At 37.5% G+C, this 25,886-nt stretch overlaps 1 long non-coding RNA gene across 4 annotated transcripts in view; it reads left to right on the top strand.

Annotated features, from left to right (window-relative positions):
* LOC129458599 (uncharacterized) overlaps positions 1-25,886 on the top strand; it is a 182,269-nt gene that overhangs the window by 136,391 nt on the left and 19,992 nt on the right. The window contains exon 5 of one of the 4 annotated variants that reach the window (XR_010114754.1): positions 5,537-5,638. The exons of the other annotated variants lie outside the window; for them this stretch is intronic. This is a non-coding gene — a long non-coding RNA (uncharacterized lncRNA). Of the gene's footprint in view, positions 1-5,536; positions 5,639-25,886 lie in introns of those variants that run through there. 4 annotated transcript variants of the gene reach the window in all.

Below are 25,886 nucleotides of genomic sequence, written 5' to 3'. Positions count from 1 at the left end.
GGCCAGGAGGAGTGGGGAATGGCAAGTGACTACTTAATGGTACAAGATTTCCTTTGGGGTTAATGAAAATGTTCTAGAACGAGACAGTAGTAATGTTTACACAACATTGTGAAAGTCACTAATGACACATTTTATGTTATGTATTTACATATTTTACCACAAAAAAATTTAAGACAAATAGAGCTAAATGTTTGTAAAGTCACTAAAGCATCACGCTCCTGCCCCTCTATTCCCCCTCCCCCACCACCAATTTCTAACCAACTCCCAGTTTTACAGTCCAAGGACTTCCATTTAAAAGTGAATTTTTGATAACTAATGATTTAGCTATTTGCTGCATATTTCCAAATAACATAATAAATTGCATGTCTCAAAGACAGCAATTAACTTTCCCAAGACGACACAGCTGGTAAGTTTTGAAGCCATGATTTGAGTGCAAGTCCTTAACTCTAAATCTAAGGACCTTATAATAATAATAATAATAATAATAATAATAATAATACCAAGAAAAGCTAACCCTAATATAGCAGTTACTATGTATGGTAGGTGAATAGTTGCTTTCAGAGACATCAATGTCCTAGTCCCTAAAATCACTGAATATATTAGATTGGTTGGCTAAGAATAATTAAGGTTGCAGAGGGAATTAAGTTGGCTAAACAACTGACCTTAAAACAGAGAGGTTATCATGGATTTTCTGGCTGGCCCAAAACAATCACCCAGTGAAAGAGGGGAAAAAAGTAGAAGAGGGAAGAAGAAGGAAGAAGAGAATCAGAGGGAGACATGACAACAGAAAAAAAGGCACAGAGAGATGCAGGATTGTTGGCTTTGAAGATGGAGGAAGGGGGCCATGAGCCAAGAAATATGAGTACCCTCAAGGAACTGGGAAAAAAAGGAAATGAATTCCTCCCTAGAGCCTCCAGAAACAAGCAGTCCTGCCTGCTGTTCAGTTTTAACCCAGTGAGACCTGTGAGGAACATCTGACCTACAGAATTGTAAAATAGTAAATTTATGTTGTTTATCCCTCTAAGTTTCACATAATTTGCTACAGCAACAATAGAAAACTAATACACTGTATGTCAGGAATTGTTCTAGGTGCTTATATATATTAACTTATTCGATCCATATAAAAACTCTATGAGGTATGTATGTCATTATCCCATTTTCTGATGAGGAAACTGAGGCAAAGAAAATATTTGAGCAGACACTTTACAGAAGACAGTGTCAATAGGCATATGAAAAGATGCTCAATATTAACAGTCACCAGGGAAATGCTACTTCAAATAATGAGATACTGTACATATGCATTAGAGATTTTGAAATTAAAAAGACAATATCAAGTATTGGCAAGGCTGTTGAAGAAATGGTGCTCTCACAAATTATTGGTGTAGGGGTAATATAAAAATCACTATGAAAACATTTTCACAATATTTTTAAAAGGTAAACATATATTCATTGTAACATTCAGCATGCACCTGTAGTCCCAGCTACTAAGGAAGTTGAAGCAGGAGGATCACCTGAGCCCAGAAGTTCTGGGCTGTAGCGTGCTATGCCGATTGAGTATCCATACTAAGTTCAGCATTAATATGGTGACCTCCTGGGAGTGGGTGGACCATTAGGTTGCCTAAGGAGGGGTGAACCTACCCAGGTCAGAAACAGAGAACATGCGGTGTTTGGTTTTTTGTCCTTGCGATAGTTTGCTGAGAATGATGGTTTCCAGTTTCATCCATGTCCCTACAAACGACATGAACTCATCATTTTTATGGCTGCATAGTATTCCATGGTGTATATGTGCCACATTTTCTTAATCCAGTCTATCATTTTTGGACATTTGGGTTGGTTCCAAGTCTTTGCTAATGTGAATAGTGCCGCAATAAACATACGTGTGCATGTGTCTTTATAGCAGCATGATTTATAATCCTTTGGGTATATACCCAGTAATGGAATGGCTGGGTCAAATGGTATTTCTAGTTCTAGATCCCTGAGGAATCGCCACACTGACTTCCACAATGGTTGAACTAGTTTACAGTCCCACCAACAGTGTAAAAGTGTTCCTATTTCTCCACATCCTCTCCAGCACCTGTTGTTTCCTGACTTTTAAATGATTGCCATTCTAACTGGTGTGAGATGGTATCTCATTGTGGTTTTGATTTGTATTTCTCTGATGGCCAGTGATGATGAGCATTTTTTTCATGTGTCTTTTGGCTGCATAAATATCTTCTTTTGAGAGGTGTCTGTTCATATCCTTCGCCCACTTGTTGATGGGGTTGTTTGTTTTTTTCTTGTAAATTTGTTTGAGTTCATTGTAGATTCTGGATATTTAGCCCTTTGTCAGATGAGTAGATTGCAAAAATTTTCTCCCATTCTGTAGGTTGCCTGTTCACTCTGATGATAGTTTCTTTTGCTGTGCAGAAGCTCTTTAGTTTAATTAGATCCCATTTGTCAATTTTGGCTTTTGTTGCCATTGCTTTTGGTGTTTTAGACATGAAGTCCTTGCCCATGCCTATGTCCTGAATGGTATTGCCTAGGTTTTCTTCTAGGGATTTTACGGTTTTAGGTCTAACATGTAAGTCTTTAATCCATCTTGAATTAACTTTTGTATAAGGTGTAAGGAAGGGATCCAGTTTCAGCTTTCTACATATGGCTAGCCAGTTTTCCCAGCACCATTTATTAAATAGGGAATCCTTTCCCCATTTCTTGTTTTTGTCAGGTTTGTCAAAGATCAGATGGTTGTAGATATGTGGCATTATTTCTGAGGGCTCTGTTCTGTTCCATTGGTCTATATCTCTGTTTTGGTACCAGTACCATGCTGTTTTGGTTACTGTAGCCTTGTAGCATAGTTTGAAGTCAGGTAGCGTGATGCCTCCCGCTTTGTTCTTTTGGCTTAGGATTGACTTGGCAATGTGGGCTCTTTTTTGGTTCCATATGAACTTTAAAGTAGTTTTTTCCAATTCTGTGAAGAAAGTCATTGTTATGACTTTCCAATTCTGTGAAGAAAGTCATCCTTGATGGGGATGGCATTGAATCTATAAATTACCTTGGGCAGTATGGCCATTTTCACGATATTGATTCTTCCTACCCGTGAGCATGGAATGTTCTTCCATTTGTTTGTATCCTCTTTTATTTCATTGAGCAGTGGTTTGTAGTTCTCCTTGAAGAGGTCCTTCACGTCCCTTGTAAGTTGCATTCCTAGGTATTTTATTCTCTTTGAAACAATTGTGAATGGGAGTTCACTCATGATTTGGCTCTCTGTTTGTCTGTTATTGATGTATAGGAATGCTTGTGATTTTTGCACGTTGATTTTATAACCTGAGACTTTGCTGAAGTTGCCTATCAGCTTAAGGAGATTTTGGACTGAGATGATGGGGTTTTCTAGATAGGCAATCATGTCATCTGCAAACAGGGACAATTTGACTTCCTCTTTTCCTAATTGAATACCGTTTATTTCCTTCTCCTGCCTGATTGCCCTGGCCAGAACCTCCAACAGTATGTTGAATAGGAGTGGTGAGAGAGGGCATCCCTGTCTTGTGCCAGTTTTCAAAGTGAATGCTTCCAGTTTTTGCCCATTCAGTATGATATTGGCTGTGGGTTTGTCATAGATAGCTCTTATTATTTTGAGATACGTCCCATCGATACCTAATTTGTTGAGAGTTTTTAGCATGAAGCGTTGTTGAATTTTGTCAAAGGCCTTTTCTGCATCTATTGAGATAATCATGTGGTTTTTGTCTTTGGTTCTGTTTATATGCTGGATTACGTTTACTGATTTGCGTATGTTGAACCAACCTTGCATCCCAGGGATGAAGCCCACTTGATCGTGGTGGATAAGCTTTTTGATGTACTGCTGGATTCGGTTTGCCAGTATTTTATTGAGGATTTTTGTGTCGATGTTCATCAGGGATATTGGCCTAAAATTCTCTTTTTTTGTTGTGTCTCTGCCAGGCTTTGGTATCAGGATGATGCTGGCCTCAGAAAATGAGTTAGGGAGGATTCCCTCTTTTTCTATTGATTGGAATAGTTTCAGAAGGGATGGTACCAGCTCCTCCTTGTACCTCTGGTAGAATTCGGCTATGAATCCATCTGGTCCTAGACTTTTTTTGGTTGGTGAGCTATTAATTATTGCCTCAATTTCAGAGCCTGTTTTTGGTCTATTCAGAGATTCAACTTCTTCCTGGTTTAGTCTTGGGAGGGTGTATGTGTCGAGGAATTTATCCATTTCTTCTAGATTTTCTAGTTTATTTGCATAGAGGTATTTATAGTATTCTCTGATGGTAGTTTGTATTTCTGTGGGATCGGTGGTGATATCCCCTTTATCATTTTTTATTGTGTCTGTTTGATTCTTCTCTCTTTTCTTCTTTATTAGTCTTGCTAGCGGTCTATCAATTTTGTTGATCTTTTCAAAAAACCAGCTCCTGGATTCATTGATTTTTTGAAGGGTTTTTTGTGTCTCTATGTCCTTCAGTTCTGCTCTAATCTTAGTTATTGCTTGCCTTCTGCTAGCTTTTGAATGTGTTTGCTCTTGCTTCTCTAGTTCTTTTAATTGTGATGTTAAAGTGTCAATTTTAGATCTTTCCTGCTTTCTCTTGTGGGCATTTAGTGCTATAAAGTTCCCTCTACACACTGCTTTGAATGTGTCCCACAGATTCTGGTATGTTGTGTCTTTGTTCTCGTTGGTTTCAAAGAACACCTTTATTTCTGCCTTCATTTCATTATGTACCCAGTAGTCATTCAGGAGCAGGTTGTTCAGTTTCCATGTAGTTGAGTGGTTATGAGTGAGTTTCTGAATCCTGAGTTCTAGTTTGATTGCACTGTGGTCTGAGAGACAGTTTGTTATAATTTCTGTTCTTTTACATTTGCTGAGGAGTGCTTTACTTCCAACTATGTGGTCAATTTTGGAATAAGTGCGGTGTGGTGCTGAGAAGAATGTATATTCTGTTGATTTGGGATGGAGAGTTCTGTAGATGTCTATTAGGTCCGCTTGGTGCAGAGCTGTGACCACTTTGACCACTAGAATGAAGTGGAAATGGAACTATTCCATTTCCAGGCCTCGCCTTTAAGAGACTAGCAGCTTGACACTGGTCTCTCAAAGCTCTGGGATGCCTTATAAGAACGCCCACTACCTTGCTTGAACACCCACATGGAGAGGCTCTGAAACTTCATAAAGTAGGAGAGGGGGCCAGCTGAACCCAGCTTCCTGGCACCCTCCAAAGGACAACACATATGTGAGTAGAAATGTCTTAGACCCTAGAGACCAGACAACTCACTGAATGAGTATTACTGAATCACCCCAGATAACACCACAGGGGGCAGTAGAATCAGCCAGCTGAGCCCTAACTCAAATCCTGACCCATGGAATCATGAGATATAATAAGAAGGTACTGTTTTAAAACATCTCATTCTCAGGATACTTTGTCAGGCAGCAATAGTTAACTAGAAAACTGGTCAAAGGGCATTCCCATTTCTGTTGCCACTGAGATATTTCAATTCTTCATGGTAAACTTTCTTTCTAGTATTCCAGATATGATACCATACTTTTCCCACTTAGGGGCTTAATAAAGGATGAACAGCTGAAATAATTATGGAGCCCATTCTCACTAGTTACATCAAGTCTGTAAATAAACAGAAATGTCAATTCAGAACCACCAGCATCCTTTGCTCAGGCTACTGTAACTGGACTACTGATATTTATTCACCACATTTAAGGTAAGGTATAGGCAATTCTCAGCACACCTAGTCCAAAAATTAAACAACCTCAAGTTTTTGTGTAGCAGTAGATACTTATATAATTCTTCTTCTATGAAAGGCAATCTTTTCTGATATACCTAATCACCTACTGGATACAGGTAAGAAATTGGATGCATCAAAAAGAAGATATTTTCTGAAACGTTGGGCAATGTCTGATTTTAGCATCTGTGTTAATGCACTTCAGTTAATATAAAGTACTGATGCTTCACTTTATGGGGTTGGAACTCTGCTTAGCTACAAAATGCCAGCTGTTCCTATGGCTCCAATTGCTTACTACTCAAGAATGGAGTCAATGTACAAAATAGAACTATGCACAAACTGGCAGAGAAGCCCTTGATAGTACTGTGGATTCAAGAATTGTTGAGACTGTACTAGTGCCTTTCAGATAAAAGTGCTTCCATTTGCTATAATTTATAAAATGTATTCTCATAGAATCAAAGTTTTTAAAAATGTATTTCTTTGTTTATTGGTTGTTTATGGCAACCCACTTATCCATAGTCTGATAAAACAGTGTCAAATGCTAATACTTAAATGATCTGCTAATACTATTAGTAATGCCAGATTATGTCACTCCCTGCATAAAACCCACTAATGGCCACTTATTGCAAGCTATTTACCATGGCCTCGAAATTCTGGCATGATCTCCCGACTGTCAACCTCCTTCCTCTGATATTGTCTTCCCCTTCACTATTCTCCAGCCACAGAAGCCTTTATTAGGCACTTATTTCGTGCCAGGCCCTGCGCCAAGTTCTTTAGATGCATTATCCGACTTAATATTCATAACAGCCCTGGGAAGGAGATAACATCATTGCCATTTTGTAAATAAATAAAGACCCAGAAATCATGTAACTCGGCCAAGGTGACATAAATACTGAGTATTGGAGCCAGTTATTTAACCTCTATATACTGATTCAACTTCCAAATGTGTATCTTCCCTGAATTCAGACCATATATCCAGCTGTCCCTCTGATATCTCCACTTGAATGTCTAACAGACATATCAAACATAACCCGCTAAGTAAATCCAAATTAGAAGTTTTGGTTTCCCCTTTCATCCTCATCTTTCCAATCTCGGTCATTGGCACCACCCACTTGCCAAAGACAAAAGCTTCAGTATCATCTTTCATTGCTCTCCTGCCCACATTTAATTTCTCAGCAGCTCTTGTCATGTTTCTCTCGAAAATATAACCAGTATCTGCCCACTGCTCTCCATCTCTGTTGTTGCTACCCTAATCTGGGCCATCTTCATCTCCCACATGAGCTTCTGCAAGTCTCCTAATCGGCCTCCCTACTTCCTCTCCCGCTTCATCACATGTGGCCTAGTGGTCCTTAGAAAGAGTTGTCACTCACTCCATAAAACCCTCCAGTGATTTCTTCCCACAACGTGAAGAATGACAGCCAAACTCCTGACCACAGCCTTTGTAATTGTACTTGATCTGGCATCCCTGCCAGTTTTCAGCCTCTCATTGTTTGTTATTATTGCTGCTGTTGTATGGGAAGGGGAACCCAGAGGCAGAATCGTGTCAGTCATATTCCTTAGTTTGTGGAGCATTAGCATCTTTGATCCACATAAGATCCCTCTCTTGCATGTTGGTTGGTTATCTTGTTTATTTCCTTTTACCCAAATTCCCCACCTGAATTTCCTCACCTACTGTAAGCAGCCTACCATTTTGTTTGTAGGTGTTATTATAAATTGTATATTGATGTTTTCTATATTTTTAATTTATATAAATGACATTGTGTAATAAATCACATTTTGCTTCTTACTTTTTACACATGGTGTCATGAAGATCCATCTATGTAGCATTTTTCATCTAGTCCATGTCTTCTCACTGCCGCATAGTACTGTCTGGTGCATCCACTGCCTTTTGACAATTCCTCCTTTGGGATGGACACCAGGTTAGATTGGCACCCACTCACAAACAGTAAACATCCCATTATTATGGTCTTGTGTGAGAATTATTTTGCAACATATATCAGTGGGATTGCTGGGTAATCTTGTGAATTTAATCTGAAAATGTACTGTCAAAAGGCTCTCCAGAAGGCCTACAGCCTATGTTCTCACCAGTAGTGCATAAGGGAGCCAATATCTGCACCCCTCAATACAAATATCCAAGCAATTTGATCCAAGTGAACATTAGGCATTTTCTAACTTTCTGAGTTTTGTCACTTAAAGAGGTGGGATGTTTTTGATAGCTAATGAATTTGAGCACCTTTTATGTGCCATAACTTAGGTTTCCTCTTCTGTAAATTGCCTGTTCATGGCTTTTGCCTGTTTTTTCAACTAGTATTACTTTTTCTTGCTGATTTTACAAGAACTTCTTGTAAATGCTAGGTATAGGTATTTTATTGTATAGATCTTTTATTGACATTAGACAGTGAAAATATTTTCTGCCAAACTATCATTTGTCTGTTAACTTTTTCCATGTTATTCTGTACTGAATAGCAATCCTTTGATAAAATTGGATTTGCCCATTTATTTTTATTTTATTTTTTCATATGATTTGTGCTCCTGAATTTTTTTAGGAAGTCCTTTCTTGCTACCAAGATGCAAATGATGAGGGTTTTGTATTTTTCCCTTTCTGTAGTTGACCTCTTTTTTTCCCTTTTCATATTGCTTGGGAAACTGCCAATGTTATTTTAACAGTAGCAGTGATAGTGGGTATCTTTTTTTTATTCCCAATCTTAAAGGGACTGCACATTCAGTTTTTCCACAAGTATAGTTTTTCTTCTGGGTTTCCAGTATAGAACTCTACTGTGTTAAAGAGTCCCTTCAGTTCCTTCTATATTGATAGGCTTATCCTAAATAGGTATTGACTTATTTATGTTTTATTAAATGCTTTTTCCACATCAACTGAGATCATTTATTTTTACATTAGACTAGTTATATGGTGAATTATGTGGCTAGAAATTTTTTGTTAAACCATCCTTTCATTCCAGGGATATAAAGGATAACTAATCTTTTATTTAGGATTTTTTCTCTATGACCATAAGTAAAATATACCTATTATTTTCTTTTGTTTACGTTTTTGTGTTCTTTCTATCTACTTATATGTCAAAATTACATTTGCTTCACAGAACAATCTGGGCAATTCATTTTCTGTGTTCCATATGTACTTCTATAAGATAGAAATTGATTGTTCCTTGAAATACTGGTAATACTAATGTGTAAAACCATCTGTGCCTGGGATTTCATGTGATGGCTTGTCTTTCAGATGCCATTTCAGTTAGTAATTATTGGTATTTCCTGGCCTATTTAAATTTTCCATTTCTTCTTATGCCAATTTTGACACCTTCCATTTTCTAGGCATTTGTCTATTATATATAAGTTTTCAAATATTATAATTCTCTTTTATTATTTTTAAAAATCTTTGTTGAGGCTGATGTTATTTCTGCTTTTTAATTTTGTGTTTAATTTTCATTATCTCTCGTATTTTTTATTAAATAAACATTTTATTGAAGTATAATATACATACAGAAAAATGCATATCATAGGTATATAGCTCTATGAATTTTTATGTATCTCTGTGACATACATATCTACAAATAAAAATTATGGATCAAGCCTACACATGTGCACAAAAATGCATGTATAGAAATTATCACAGCAACATAATTTACAATTGAGAAAAGTGAAAATAATATCAACATTTATCAACAATCAATAACAGGATGGGTAAAGAAATGTTAGCATATTTATATTATGGGATATTATACAGCAATAAAAAATAATAAATTACTACCACACACAAATATATGGATAAAACACACAAACACAATGTTAAGCCAAAGGAACCAAACTCAAAGGAGAATGTACTATATGATTTCATTCATATAACCTTAACAGAGGCAAAACTAACTTATAGAATAATGATTAACTTGTGAGGAGGGGGACAGGGGCTGGGAAGCGCATGAGGAAGGGTTCTATGGTTCTATGGTTTGATCTGGGTAGTGGTTACAAAGATGTGTTTGCTTTGTAAAAATTCAGTGAACTATGTGTACACTTATGAGTTGTGCCCTTTTCTATGTGTATAATATGCTGCAATCAAACATTTATAAAAGAGACAGTGACTGTCGCAACAAAATAGCTAAAAGCCCTAGGAGTATCCCACATATGGTAAGAACATTCCAAACAAAGTGATTTCAAGAGGTTGAAAATAAAGGCATTAGCGAAGAGATACAGGACAAATACTAAACAACAAACAAAAAAAGGAGTGGTCATATTAAAATTAGGCAAGGTGGAAAGTAAGGTTAAAAGTACTCAAAGGACACAAGTAAGCATAATATGATTATAAAAAAGCACAACATTGTGAAGAAGTTGTAGCAGTCATAAACTTGCTTAAACCAAACAGCACAGGAGCTAAATATACACAAAGCAAACCAATTAGGAAGCTATTTTAAATTCAACTAAAGTGTGAGATGTCTGTATATTTCTTTCAGAATCAAAGAATACTGTACTCAAATAAAAATAAGGAGAAAAAGAGATTAAATAATATATCAAAAATGAAAAGTAATAAAATATTTAGAATAACTTTGGTTATTTTAGTACTTTCCAACTTTGCCTAATTTTAATATTACCACTCCCTTTTACCTTTTTGTTTGTTTGGTATTTCCCTTGTGTAAAATATACAATTTTCATATGACCATAAAATATTTATCAAAATCAATCATATATATGTATATATATGCATGCACATACACACATACATATGTGTATATACATATAGTAGACTTTATAAATTGAGGCTATGAAATAACCCAATTATATTAAGAATAAATAATAAAATGTTGACCAAAAATAAAAAGCATTAACAATTTAGAAATTAAGAAAGACATTTCCAAATAGCCATTAGATCAAGAAAATTTCAAAGCTAAAGTTATAAATGCTATAGAAGCAAGTAAAAAGAACACTTCATAGATGAACTTATGGGAGACAGCCAAAGATATACTCAGAGATCTGAAAAAATAGTCATAATGCCATTAGGATTTTAAATTTAAAAGCCTGGACTCCGTGGTGAAACCCAGTCTCTACAAAATACACAAAAATTAGCCGGGCATGGTGGCCTATGCCTGTAATCCCAGCTACTCAGGAGGCTGAGGTGGGAGGATCACTTGAGGCCAGGAGGTTGTGGCTGCAGTGAGGTGTAATTGCACCACTGCACTTCAGCCTGGGAGACAAAACGGGACCCTGCCCCCCTGCCCCACCCAAAAAAAACCCAAAAAACAAAACAAAATAAACAAAAACCTCATTAATTTAATTTAAATAAATAAATAAATAAAAGATGAAGAAACTTGGTACCTATCCAGTAAATTAATGAAAAATGGAAAGCCACTTTAGGAACAGAATTTATAGAAATAAAATTTGAATTTAACCAAATGAGCAACAAAAATTAGCAGATGATAAATTAATCCAAATGCTGGTATTTCAAAGGACCCAATAAAATACATAACCTATCACAAACATTTTAGGAGATAAAAAATAAAAACGTAGAGGATCAGGAGTGAGAAAAGAGACAAACTACAATACAGGAGAATTTTTTTTAATTACAAGACGGAATTATATGCAACTCCATGGCAACAAATTTGTGAATGTAGAAGAAATGAATAATTTCTTGGTAAAATGTGAATGACCAAAATTAACCCAAGAAAACGACATGAAAAACTTTGAATAGGCCAATTACCACAGAAGACACTAGAAAGGTTAAAAAGACCTTTCACTAAAAATGTTACCCACTGGCTTCATAACTGAAATCTAACCTTTAAAGAACAGCTAGTTCCTATGTTATTCAAATGATTCTAAGTCAGAAAAAAATACAGAAGCTCTTGACTCATTTTACAAAACCTGTACAACTTTAATACAAAAAACAGTTGTATTAAACCTTTTAAAGAAAGTACAGGAACAGATAACTGTAATTTCATTTATGTGTTTGGATGCAACAATTGTTTTTAAAAATTAGCAAATGGAAACTGGCATGGAACAAAAGAAATTAATTCATTAAATAATTTTTGGTAGCCACTCAAATACTTATTGAATGAATCAGTGAAAGAATAAGCATGCATTTGTCTTTAAAAACAGCATGAATAATTAGGATTTACTCAAAGAATGCAGAAGTAATTGTACATTAGGAAGTCTATCCAGGTAATTCATTAGGACAACAAAAGAAAAATATGTGATATATCAAAAATACTGAAAAGCTATTGAAGAAACTCAATAATCATTCTTATGACACTCCAGGTTGGGGGTGAAACTTCCAGAAGAACTGCATGAGAAGCTCAGCAAATATTCTCCTCAAAAAGCAATGATAAAACTAGAGAAAATTGTTCAACAACCATTTCAAACTCTAAAAATTAAGCAAAGCATGCAACAAATTGAAGGGCATTATTTACTCCTGGTTATATCTCTTGCCATGAAATCCCTATTGTCTGATATTAACATAGCCAGTTCAGCATCCTTTAGATTAGTATTTTTTATCTTTTTACTTTTAACCTATTCATATCTTTATATGTAAGGTGGGTTTATTATATAAACATTTTCTGCCGTTTACTTGTAGTGCAATTATAAATATGGTTAGGTTTAAATATATCTTTTTGCTATTTGTTTTCTATTTCATCCCATCTCTCCTTTGTTCTTTTTTTCTTCTTACTCTTCTTTAAAAATTTTTTATAATTCCATTTTATTCACTATTGGCTTATTAAATATTTCTCTTTTTCTTCTGTAGTTACTGCTCTGTGATTTATAATATACAATTGAATTGTCCCTTGGTATCTATGGGGGATTGGTTCCAGGACCCCTCACAGACACCAAAATTCATGGATGCTCAAGTTTCTTACATAAAATAGTATATTATTGGCATACAGTATTGGCACACATCCTCCCATATACTTTAAATTATGTCTAGATTACATGTAATACATACTACAAGGTAAATGCTATATAAACAGATGTTACACTGTATTGTTGAGGGAATTATGACCAAAAAAAGATCTGTACATGCTCAGTATGGATGCAACCATCCATTTTTTTTTTTCAAATACTTTCAATTCACAGTTGGTTGAATCCATGGATGCAGAACCCACTGATACAGAGGGCCAACTGTGTATCCATTTTATCACAGTCTACCTTCGAATAGTTTTATAACACTTCCCATGTATTTTAAGAACCTTACAATGGTGTACTCCCATTTCTGCCCTCCCATCCTTTGTGCTATTGTCACCTGTTTTAGTTCTACATGTTATAAACCTAACAATACATGCTTATTATACTTTCCTTAAACAATTATCTTTTGAAGAGACTTTAAAAGTGAGGAAAATTTATCTGCTTACCTACATATTTACTATTTTCAACAATCTCTATTCTTTAGTGTAGATCCAAATTTCTTTTAGTATCACATTCCTTCCGTCTGAGCAACTTCTTTTAACATTTTTTTTGTAGCATAGGTCTGCTGGCAATAAATTCTCTCAGTTTTGTTTCTCATTTTAAAGTCTCTCTTTAGCCTACATTTTGAAAGATACTTTTGTAGGTTGTAGACGTCCAGGATGATGCTTTTTTTCTTTCAGTATTTTAAAGACTTCACTTCATTACCTTCTAGCTTCGACAGGAAGTCTGCTGACTGCCTTTTTTGTTGTTATTGTTGTTCTTCTCTGTGTGTTGTGGCCCCATACTCTGCACTTGCTTTTAAGATTTTCTGTTTATCACTGGTTTCCAGCAATTTGATTATGATGTGCCTTGGTGTGGTATTCTCTTTTCCTTTGTTTGTGGTTCGTTGGGCTTGTTGTATTGCAAGTTTAGAGTATTCATCATTTAGACATTTTCCAGCCATTATTTCTTGAATTTTTTTTCTCTCTCCCTCCACCTGCCAGGGCTCACATTACACACATGTTAGACTTCTAGATATCATCTCACAACACTGATATCCTGTTCCTTATTTCCCCAGGTTTTCCCCCTTTTGTGTTTTATTTTACTTAGTTTCTAATGTTATGTTTTCAAAGATCACTGATATTTTTTCTGTGGTGTCTAAGCTGCTATTCATCCCAGTCAGTATAACTTTCTTTCAGATATTACATTGAGAAAAATAAAGCAGAGAAGGAAAATAGAACCCAGGTGAGTGAGATGGACATTTTAAATCGGGCCATTAAGGAAAGAGTTACTGATAGGATAAAACTTGAGTAAAAACCTGGAGGAGGTGAAGTGAAGATACTCAGGTCTTCGTCATTCTCCAAAGCTGTTTCTATGACACCTTTACCACATTTCTCCTTTCTATTAAGTCTCTTCCTTCCTTCTGGTGTAGCAAGGATAGCCCTCCGTTGTCTTCTGTAGGTTCCCTTTTGTCTCAAATCCTCCTTAACTATATTCTTGCACATTTTTTTCTATTTGTCTATATCCTGTCTTCCTTTCCCTTATGACGGATTCCTTTTGCTGCTTTTCTTGTGGCTTCTGTATCTACAATGGTTTCATTTTTCTCACCCATTCTTTCCAAAGCTATGTCTGCTCACCTGTCATCTCCTTTAATAGTTTTTCACCTTATATTTGAACACCGTTATTTCCTCTTTAACTTCTTATTTCTAGGGACCATGTCATCCTTAACTTATTTAATATCAGAAGGGAAACACATCTACTGTAGCATGTTTCTGTTTTGTGAATATTTTTTATCTGATTTTTGCTTATTATATATCCTTTTCTTTATGGCTGCTTTTGATTACTACTCAACTCTGAATGGGGCCAGGGCTTTTCTGCAGCAGTTGTTTATAAAAGGTTGTGTGGGAAGGCTCCATGAAGTGAGTAGAGGCAGAAAGTAGCCTGGGTTTAGGACTTTCTCAAGTCCTCTTACCAAACGCATGTCTCAAATTCTATATTCTGGAGCCCCCTTTGGGATAAGCAGAAAGTCCACTTGTCTCCTGTATGCCATGGCTTTCTTTAATGGTGATTTAATGATGACTACTGCTGATTATTTTTCTTTCTCAATTATCATCAGCATTAAGCTAATTTTCACTTGCCTTCTCTCATCTACCTCATCAAACTGACACCCGTTCTTCCAGAAATGGCAGGTCTAATCAGGTGATCATCCAGCCCCTCCTCTCCTGCTGCTCTAGGGTGTTAAACCAGGCTTGGGATACTCTCACACCAATTTCTACGCCCCGCAGACCTACCGATACAAGTCAGCAAATAATGGTTGACCCTCAGTATAGGCAAACACTCTAAGGAAGTCTGTCTGCCCCTCCAGGAACTCTTAAGGTGTATGTTAAGATATGTGTCCACTCTTGCTCTGCTCCCTATGTTTGGTCTACATATTACTACATTTGATAGCCTTCTTCATAAACTATCATTCCCTGGCATCGTGCCTTCCTTATTTCGTTTTCTTCTCTGTGGTTCATTATTGTTTTGTTATTACTGGTTTGACAGAGAAGAGTAGAACAAAAAAGCCTTCTTTCCTATCTTTAATTGGAAGTTTCTGTTTTAATTTAACTCAAAAAATATTTATTGAGTGCCCATAAAAAATAAGATTCCGTGATTAGTGCTGAGGAGAGGGAAAAGATGAGAGTAAAAAAACTTATGGCAAATATTTAAAGAACACAAGGAATCCCATTGTACTGGAACACAAACAGAAGGAAAGAAATCTTCACCTATCTGTGTAGTGTTAATAGGAGTGTTCTGTTGTTTCAGCAGAAAAGTCTTTGCAACTTTGTCTTAAGTAAAAGAGTCCTATTTATGTTCGGGGAGCCCTCAGGACCATCCTAATAATAGCAATGCTTGTAAGTATTAATAAATGATGCTGAACTATCCAAATAATTATGGTAACTAATATTCAGCATGTTCTTTGGTAGGTACTTTCATGCAGACCCATGTGGGTCACTTAACAAAATAGAATTTCATTTTTTTTAAAAAAAGACCAAGTATAGAATAAGCCGTAATCTGGAGTAGCTCGTTGCCTAGTTGAGAGGGTAACTGTGCCCCACAGACTTAAAGTAATTGTACTGTGGCAATTTAGCGAAAGGAAGGAAGGAAGGAAGGAAGGAAGGAAGGAAGGAAGGAAGGAGGGAGGGAGGGAGGGAGGGAAAGAAAAAAGAAAAGAAAGAAGGAAAGAAGGAAGGAAGGAGAGAGAAAGAAAGAAGAAAAGAAAGAGAAAGAGAAAAGAAAAGAAAGGAAAGAAAGGAAAGGAAAGGAAAGGAAAGGAAAGGAAAGGAAAGGAAAGGAAAGGAAAGGAAAGGAGAGGAGGAGACATTGCATGTCTTCAGGAGGCCAGGCAGAAAACAAAAACTAGATAAAACCAAGGGCTTTAGGGCCCCTGATGATGCAGTAGGCAAGGAAATAAATTTAAATATAACTAAGCAGAAAGGAGAAGTAGTGGCCACTTTTTATTCTCCTTAAATCTAGGGATATTGACACCAAAAATTAAACTTCAATAATTTATGGGGTTAAAGTGCTTTTGCCTTCTGCCCCAAACCATGACAAAAAGTCTTCACCCCAAGGAAGCAGTATTTGACTCTCAAACATGTGCTCACTCATTTGCTGCTGACCTCCCTGCCCATCCCCTTTCCCCTGACTCCTCTGTATGTCCTCAAGAGCCATATTTTCCTCAGTGTCTTCTCCCCTCTGGGTTCTAGGTAGAGACCAATAGAACTCTGACCTGCTATTTATAAAACTGAGCTTGCAAAGTCAACAGTGGGCTCTTCTCGTCTTTCTGAATCTTCTGGGATGTCCTACAGATGCACTAGCTATGGAGCCGTTTAATTGGGGAAGGGACCAGGGATGAAAAAGCTTAAGAACTGCTGGCCTAACATCAGACTTTGGTTTTCGGAAACATTAGTATATGCCCAAGTCAAATTGGTGACGGATGGCTCTGGATTGAAAGTAACTATATATAAACATATTCTTAGAAAATATGTTTTATTGATTTAGCAATAAGAATCAGATGAATCCTATCAGGAGCCATGGAAGGAAGAAAATGGACTGTCAGGGACCTAAGACCTCTGGGGAAATGGTTTCCTAAAATATAGTCATCACCGGGGGACTTGTTAGAATTGAAAATTCTCAGGCCTCTCCTTAGACCTACTGGACCAAACATTTTGAGGGTGGGGGCCCCAAAACCAAGTTTAACAAGCCCTCCCGGTGATTCTGATGTATGTTAAAGTTTAAGAACCAGTGTAGTAGGGGAAGAAAATAACTCAAGGCATAGATCAGTGGGTCTCAAATTTTGTGTTGCCTCAGAATCCTCTGGAGAGCTTATTGAAACAAAGATCACTAGATCCTACTCTGTGAATGTCTGATTCAGTAAGGCTGGGGTGGGGAGAATTTGCATTCCTAACAAATTCCTAGGTGGTGCTGATCCTGCTGGCCCCGGAACCACACTTGGAGAACCACCAGTCTACATAAAAGATTTAGTCAAGTAGAAAACTTCCCTGGCTCAAGACTAGAAAAGGATTTTCTGGGCTAAGGGGTTGGAAGGCAGGGGAGGAGGAGAATTAATAACTACATAAACATGTTAGTAATTTATATAGAAAAAGGCTCTGCTTCCTTCGGGTTCTAGGGAGACAGCAAAGCAGTAAGATTGCTGCTTTAGGCAGTCAGGGTTTTAGAATCACTCACTGACTTTCCTACTCTCCAGTGGGAATGGTTGGAAAGTAGGGATATGATGTCCAGAATAGGCCAAGTGAACAATCTTCGAAGTGGCCTGCATGAACCAATGCCCAATCATGATGATGACATGTTCGTTGATACCTGAATGAAGAGATAAATTCATAGAAAGTATTCTCCTCCTCACACCAAACGCCCTGACAATGTAGCAATGGGAAGCTTCCAGAACTCAACCATGAACTGAGGGAAAGTGGAGAAACCAAGATGGTGCATTTGAAAGGAGGCTATGTTGTTAGCACCTTTCATAGGCTCTTTGGAATAATGTGAAAGACAAAAATTTTGAAATGTTATTTCAGTAACTCTTAGGAAACACAAGTGAAGTATGGTGCCTCATGATAGGGTTACCCTTCAAGCATGGACCTGAAATGGTCACCTCAGATGCATCATAGCCAGGAATGGTGGTGAGCACCTGTAGTCCCAGCTACTCGGGAGGCTGAGTCAGGAGGATTGCTTGAGGCCAGGAGTTCTGGGCTGCAGTGTGCTGACTGGGTGTCTGCACTAAGTTCAGCATCAATATGGTGACCTCCAGGAGAAGAGGACCACTAGGTTGCTTAAGGATGAGTGAACTGGACCAGGTCAGAAATGGAGCAGATCATGGCAACATAGTAAGACCTTGTCTCTAAAATAAATAAATAAATAGAAATTGAGTCATAAAACATACAATGACTAATTTTGAAGAAACAATTGGTAAAACTCAAATGGAGGGACATTCTTTCAAACAACTGGCCTATACATTCAAATGTATATTCTGTAAACAAATTGTTTGCCAAAAAATTAAGAATTCTGCATCTGCATATGATGAGGTGTTTTATTTTTGTCATTAATGGTCACCTGCATCTTAGATTATGGCATTACATCAATAATTTTCTAAATGTGAACAAAAATGAACATGGCTTTGTGAATTGAGATCTGTACCTGCTATGCCCATACCCATATCCTTATGCTTAACACTTTTTCAGAATAGTGACGACCAGAATAGTGAAGGTCACAGTTCAGCACCTTAGAGAACTTACACACCAAGAATAGGAATTTTTTCTTTTTTTCTTTCTTTTTTTCTTCTTTCTTTCTCTTTCTTTTTTCTTTCTTTCTTCTTTCCTTCCTTCCTTCCTTCCTTCCTTCCTTCCTTCCTTCCTTTCTTTTTCTTTTTTTGAGTCGAAGTCTCACTCTGTCGCCTAGGATGGAATGCAGTGGCGCAATCTCAGTTCACTGCAACCTCTGCCACCCGGGTTCAAGCAATCTCCTTCCTCAGCCTTCGAGGTAGCTGAGATTACAGGGATGCACCACCACACTCAGCTAGTTTTTCGTATTTTTAGTAGAGACGGGGTTTCACCATGTTGGCCAGGCTGGTCTCAAAATCCTGACCTCAGGTGATTTGCCCACCTCGGCCTCCCAAAGTGCTTGGATTACAGGCCTGAGCCACTGTGCCTGGCCTGTGAGTGATCTAAAATAAAACTTTTAAGAGGCCACGGTTGAATTCCTTCTCTAGGTGGTTAATAGGATATTCTTGGAGTAGAATTCTGTCCAGGGCAGGTGTGGAATATCACACAGTCTTGATTTCAGGGATTTCCCAGGGTGATAACAGCCACAGTTTACCACAGACACCTGAGACAGGAAAAGCGGCTTCTTGTAATCCCTTTCAAAGTGAATGTTCTTTGATTTCTCTCCTTGTATGATCTTTCTTGTCTCTGAATTCAATAGTGTTTGCAGTCTGAACCAAATACCCTCATGCTTGATTTTATCCAGGCAGGTATTTTTCACCTGTTGTTTCAAGTACATATCACTCATCTCCCAGCCCAGATATAACCTCTGCAGAGGCAGGAACTGCGTCTTCCATTACTTTCACCTCCTGAGTAGCACTCTACCATGCTAGAACCCTGTAAGCACAGAAGAGAAATACTTATTGATTCACAGAATGTAATGAATGAAAGAATGAGGGGGAGTACCTTCTTTCCTAATCTGCCTATTTAAAAAGTAAGCTCCTCTCAGAAACATGTCTATTGGATTTGAGAGGAGTTGAATAACAAATTATTCACCAAAAAATTAAGAATTCTCCATCTGCATATGACAAGGTGTTTTATTTGTGTCATTAATGGTTGTCTGCATGTTCCTTTCTACACCTTGTTAGAGAACTGCCACATGTCTCATTATTTATGGCCAACAATGATGCATTTGTAAGTTTACTCGTTACTTAAAGCCCAGACAAGACTGTGAAATAAGCAAAATCTGGCTCTGCCATCCCTCCTTAGGACTGTTCGTATCCTCATCCTATCCTCCGTCCCCACTCTCCCATCTTCTTTTAACTAGTAGTCAACCAATTAGCCAGTAAGAGCTAAATTATTACCCCTCTAGGACTATGTTTCTTTTAGTAAAGGATTCATGAAGAGCTAACTTTTAAAATCTAAAGAAATGGATCTCTAGTTGCAAACTTTCTGATCTTCAATAGATAGTGGGAGATTTCACAACCAGGCTCCTTAAATCTCCCCTTCTAGAGCCTATTTTACCTACTCCTACGGCCAGGGCTAGTAAGATTTAGGAAAAAGATCTCATTTCTACGTGAGGTGTAAAAACTCAGGTTTTTCATTTCACATAGGTATATTCATGCTTTGGGGAATGGATGTGGGTTAATGAAACTCACGAGTTACTGGTTTAGAAGTTATAAAGTAATTTATTAATTTGTTTATGCTTTTCTTGTTCTTAGAATATGTGTGTATTCTACTTAAGAAATAGGTATCAAATATCTGACAGAGGTGCCAATAATTTCTCCTGCCATGCTCAGAGCAGACATTGCTACTTAAGCACAGCACTCTTTTCCTTGTTAACACAGTGATTTAGACATCCATTGCCATTGGTCTGTGCTGGCATGCAAGATGAAACATTTTCTGCCATTGCTATTCTTCCTGATATCAAGGTGCCTAGGAAGTAATAATTTATTAGAATATTGTTTGGCAAAAATGGAATCAAAGCAAATGACCAATTACAAAAAAATAAAATTAGGAAATAAAATAACACAAGTGAAAATAAATTAGAACTAAGGAATTATAAAATAAATTAGGACATCAAGATGGGGAAGGGGCATAGTTCTGTGTAGTTAATGTCATTAGAACTTAATATAGGTTTACTGGCATCAGAAGCTTAAAAAAGAAAGAAAAAAAAGGTAGACAGGAAGGAAAAAAGCAAGGAAGGGAGGGACGAAGGAAGGAAGGAAAGAAGAAAAGGAGTGAGAAAGGGAGGATGGAAGGGAGGAAGAAAGAAAGAAGGAAAAGTTTTTGGATAGACTGTCACAGGAGGGACAGCAAGTGATATGTTAGACAATGTCCTTATTTCTATGACAAATGAAGCAATGAACTTCATAATTCATAAGGCTATGTAATATCCCTTAGTAAATGCCAAGGGCATAAGCCTCGGGCATAATTCAGTTCCAGAGTGGGTCCAGATAATGTGTTCTAATTTAATCTCAGAAAAAGAACCTAGACTACTGAGACTCATAGGTGGGTAATACCAAAGGGAATGTGATCATTTTGTAGAATTTTTGAAGCCTGGGATATTATTGCCAACACACTATATAGTATAACTTTCTAATGACTGTAATACCAAAAACTAGTATCATTCTTGGGTAAGCCATGACAAAACATCATTCTTCTCTCCCTTTTAAGTAGTCCTGAGAGTTCGCCAGAAACTTCTGTCATTGCATTCCCTCATAACATTGCTATGTCCCATGTTAAGGCATTTCTGAATCAACTATCTTTTAAAATAATTGCTTCTTGCAAACATATGAAACGTATTAAATTGACAACGTTTGTCCACATGGCATAAGACATGGTGGTGCTGTGTCCTCAAACACAGAAATCGTGATTCCAGTAATTTCACAATCTAGTACAGTTCTTTGTAGACATAGGTGCTCAATAAATATTCATCAGGCCGGGCATGGTGGCTCATGCCTGTAATCCCAGTACTTTGGGAGGCCGAGGTGGGTGGATCACCTGAGGTTGGGAGTTCGAGACCAGCCTGACCAACATGGAGAAACCCCGTCTCTACTGAAAACACAAAAAATTAGCCAGGAGTGGTGGTGCATGCCTATAATCCCAGCTACTCGGGACCCTGAGGCAGGAGAATCGCTTGAACCTGGGAGGCGGAGGTTGCAGTGAGCCGAGATTGCACCATTGCACTCTAGCCTGGGCAACAAGAGTGAAAATCTGTCTCAAAAAATAAAAATAAAAAATATATATTCATCAAATGAATAAGTATCAAGGACACTTTTATTATTTTCTCCCACGTGTTTCAGATTTTGAAAGTTTGTCTAGTTGACAATTTGCATTTGAATAATAATGGATTTGCTTTTACAGATCAGTATAACTAGTTTTATCTCCTGGACTCAATGTAATTATAGTAAAATGCAAAGAAACATGACATTTTAGCCTGATCTCAGTCATCTCAAGTAAATGAAAATCTTCTTGAGATTATGTTTGGCACTGTTCATTCTTACAGAGAATGAAACACACTTTCTAGTCGTGGAATGTTGCCTTAGTTTGGGAGCTTCTTTCGATGATATGTGTGTGATCCTACCTTACACCATAAACCAAAATAAATTCCAGAATGATTTAAGAAGTAATTGTAGAAAATACAACCATAATTTTTAAAACTAAAATAAGATTTAGATGAATATTTATCTTTCTCACATTTGAGAAATAGAGCCATTAAAATATTAAGAAAAAAATTAAAGTTTTCAGCACATAAAAGTTAAATTCCTCTTCATGTAAAAAAAAAAACTAAAGGCAAACAAAAAGAATATATTCTTCTTAATAACCTTCATTTATAAAGCACTAATATAATCAAAAAGAAAATTATTTTCTCAATAGAAAGATTGGCAAAGGGCACTGACAATTTTAAGAAGAAAAAATAACAATAGCCATTTAAAACCTGTTTAAGTGGTCAGTATTACTAGTAGTGTGGAAATGGAAATTAGAGTAAGATACTCAGTTTGATCTACCACTTTACTACATATTTCAAAAATAATAATACTTGACACTGGCAAGGGAATAGATTTTCTGGAAAGCATTTTGGCAATACGTGCCAAAAATCTTTAAATTTCCCAGTCAAACAGGGAAAGACCATATTTATATTATTATTTATAATGGCTAAAAACTGGGGAGAAAAATAGATGTATTATTTACCATGTCCAAAAACTGGGAAGAAAAATAGATCTCTAAAGAGAAAGTAAAAGGTTCAAATAATTAAAATGTATAGTGGAAGATTTTTTTTTTTTTTTCCGAGACAAAATCAGGCTTTATCGCCCAGGCTAGAGTGTAGTGGGGCAATCCCTGCTCACTGCAACCTCTGCCTCCTGGGCTCAAGTGATCCTCCTACCTCAGCCTCCAGAGTAGCTGGGATTACGGGCATGCACTACCACACCTGGTGAATTTTTTGTATTTTTTTTTAGAGACAGGGTTTTGCCTTGTTGCCCAGGCTGGTCTTGAACTCCTGGCCTCAAGTGATCCGCCCACCTCGGCCTCCCATAGTGCTGGGATTACAGGCGTGAGCCACTGCCCTTGGCCTCAGTGGAAGAAATGTTGATGAAACTGTGAAATCATGAAAACATTTGTATGAAATAATGCTAAATAAAAAAACTATACATAGCTATATATGCACTACAATTTCATTTACTTAAAACCTATGTATCATTGGGCGTGGTGGCTCACGCCTGTAATCCTAGCACTTTGGGAGGCTGAGGCAGGAGGATTACTTGAGCCCAGGAGTTCAAGACCAGCCTGGGCAACATAATGAAACACTAGTCTCTGTTAAAAATTTTTAAGTTTTTTTTAAAAAGACCTATGTATCTATATAGACATGGAAAAAAGTTAGAAGAAAATATACCAAAATAGCAAAATATTAACTTTGGGTTGTACTAATATAAATAATTTTTTCTTCTTTATACTTTTTCCTTATTTTCCAAATCTTCTACAATTATCATATATTATTCTCCCATGTTTTAAAAAGCACCATATGAAATTTTAAAACGCAATGCCTGACCTAAATAGCAGATTCTAGAATGTTTCCATGTAAACATTTAGCTTTTTCTAGTTGAGTTGTTTCCCAGAACATCCTCTGGATTCTGTGGTCTGGTGTTATGTTGTACCCTTAAACTGTTCTCAACTTACTCACCCAGGGGCAGGTGTACTTCAGTGATAGATGATAGAATTCCTTAGGACTATACCTAAATTATTAAAAGTCAGGCCAAACCTGATGGATTGGATATGTGGTTTACAGTAAGAAAAAAAAAAATAGCCTGTCTCAAAGAAATAGCTAAAGGTGTCACCATCAGATTTCAGAAGCAAACTTTTTGCTCTGCAGTCTCTCCTGGAAGCCTACCTTAAGTCCCTTGGAGGGTGAAGGGTGCCTCTCTTGGGTTCTCTTGCTGTCCTGACTTGACCTCAGCATTTTCTGCATTGTACTGAATTAATCTGTTCACCTGACTCCCACTCCTCCCTCCCCCTACCCACAGGCCCCAACAGAGCTGTGAATTCCTTACACACAAGCCTCTGTTTTACTCACCTCTGTAGCTTCAGAGCACAGCCCTAGGCAGTCTGAATGATATTTCTTGTCTAGTGATTTCACCTGAAACTTGACCCTTAAAAATGAATTCAAGTGAGAAGTGAAAATACTAGTCTCTTGAACTAACATCAGTGAATGATGCAGAATCCTGCCTGCTTCCTCAACTTGGCGTGGCGAATCACACATCTATAAAATCGGTGGTTTCAGATTGTTCTGCCCAGAAGTGGTGGTATGAAATCCAACTCTTGTATCATTATCACATGCTCTCTTACAACTCTCCCTGTCCATCAGCAGACTAAGCATTAACATAAATAAAGCTTTCTTTTAATAACTTTGCTTGGAAATGATCATGTAAAACCATGAAATCGAATTGAAAGTTTCTTGTTTCACTGAAATTGGACCAACATTGACTTCACTCACTAACTGCTGGCGGGGCAGGGGCCTCTTCTCTGCTATCTCCCAGTCTCTTATTTGTTCAGCCAGAGGCCAAGGTGAGGTTGAACTCTGCATCCTACAGGAATCCTGGGAGACTCTTCGAACTGGTAAAATCCTTCCATCCGGGACTTGCCTATATTGGAGCATCAGTGTTGTTTGCTCTGTAGGACCAAGCCTTGTCCAACTAGAGAATCAGCATCCTACAAGGGCCCTCTGCTCTGTGAAACCTTGCCCACCTTGATGCCCTCCTTTGAGCCCCACCCGACTTTGATAAGCTTCTTCCCATGTCTGTTTCTTTCACTATCCTGTAAGTTCCTTGAAGGTCAGAACAATATTTCATGTATTTTTGTGGTATGAGTGCCTAGCACGTGCCTGAAATACAGTCAATAATAAATTAAATTGAACCACTGGGGAAAAGGATGTTTTTAGATGCTTATTATACTTTTAGACTCACTCTGGGAGTTACAACCACTTCTATACAGAAATATAAGCTTCTTCTAGGACATAGTGTGATTAGTAGAAAGCTTTTTCGTAGTAGCATATGGCAGGTGAGCCCCAAATTGGAGCTTAGCCCCAAAGAGTTCTTGGCTTTGCTCAGAAAAGAATTGTTTTCTAACTTTTAAGTTCAGGGGTACAAGTGCAGGTTTGTTACATAGATAAACTTATGTCATGGGGTTTGTTGTACAGATTACTTCATCACCCAGGTATTAAGCCTACTACTCATTAGTTATTTTTCCTGATCCTCTCCCTCCTCCCACCCTCCACTCTCAGAAAGGCCTCAGTGCTGTTGTTCCCCTCTTTTAAGAGTGAGCCGTGGTAGAACAAATCCGCTTTATGGAGGTGACAGTATTACAGCTCCGAGACTGCTCCTGCACAGCAGGCTATCCCACAGGCAGTGTGTGGAGAGGAGGAGCTCAGAGGCTGTTTTGTAGTTATATTTATACCCACTTTTAATTACATGCAAATTAAGGGGCAGATTATGCAGAAACTTTTAGGAAAAGGATGGTAACTTTCAGGTGGCGAGGTTGTTGCCATGGAAAGGGGAGGTAACTTTGAGGTGTTGCATGGCAATGGTAAACTGACATGGCACACTGGAAGGCATGTGCTGTGGAAAGCTGTTTCTACCCTTTCCCTGTTTTAGCTAGTCCTCAATTTGGTCTGGTGTCTGAGCCCCACCTCCAGAGTCGTGTCCCATCTCCTACCTCAATAGTTCTATGACTTTAGTAACTTTATATACTAGCAAGTTAATATCTCTTTAGCCTCCATGTTCCGATCCATAAAAGAGGGAGCGATACTAACTGTATTGTTGTCTAGATTAAATGAAATTATGCCACTCCCCTGGCACATAGTAGGGGGTTAAAAATCTCGCAGCTGAGTTTAGAGTTTCCCCCATGCCTACCAAAACAAATTTTCCCACCAAAGCTTTTCCCTTCTCCTTAAGAATCTTACTTTTTTTCCATGAGAACTCATGATCCTTTAGAGCAGGGCTCAAGCAACATTTTTTGTAAAAGCCCAGATAGTCGGTACTTTAGGCT

This window comes from Symphalangus syndactylus, chromosome 19, assembly GCF_028878055.3.
Source record: "Symphalangus syndactylus isolate Jambi chromosome 19, NHGRI_mSymSyn1-v2.1_pri, whole genome shotgun sequence".
In the NCBI taxonomy this organism is placed as follows: Eukaryota; Metazoa; Chordata; class Mammalia; order Primates; family Hylobatidae; genus Symphalangus; species Symphalangus syndactylus.
This window is presented reverse-complemented; position numbering and strand designations above follow the sequence as displayed.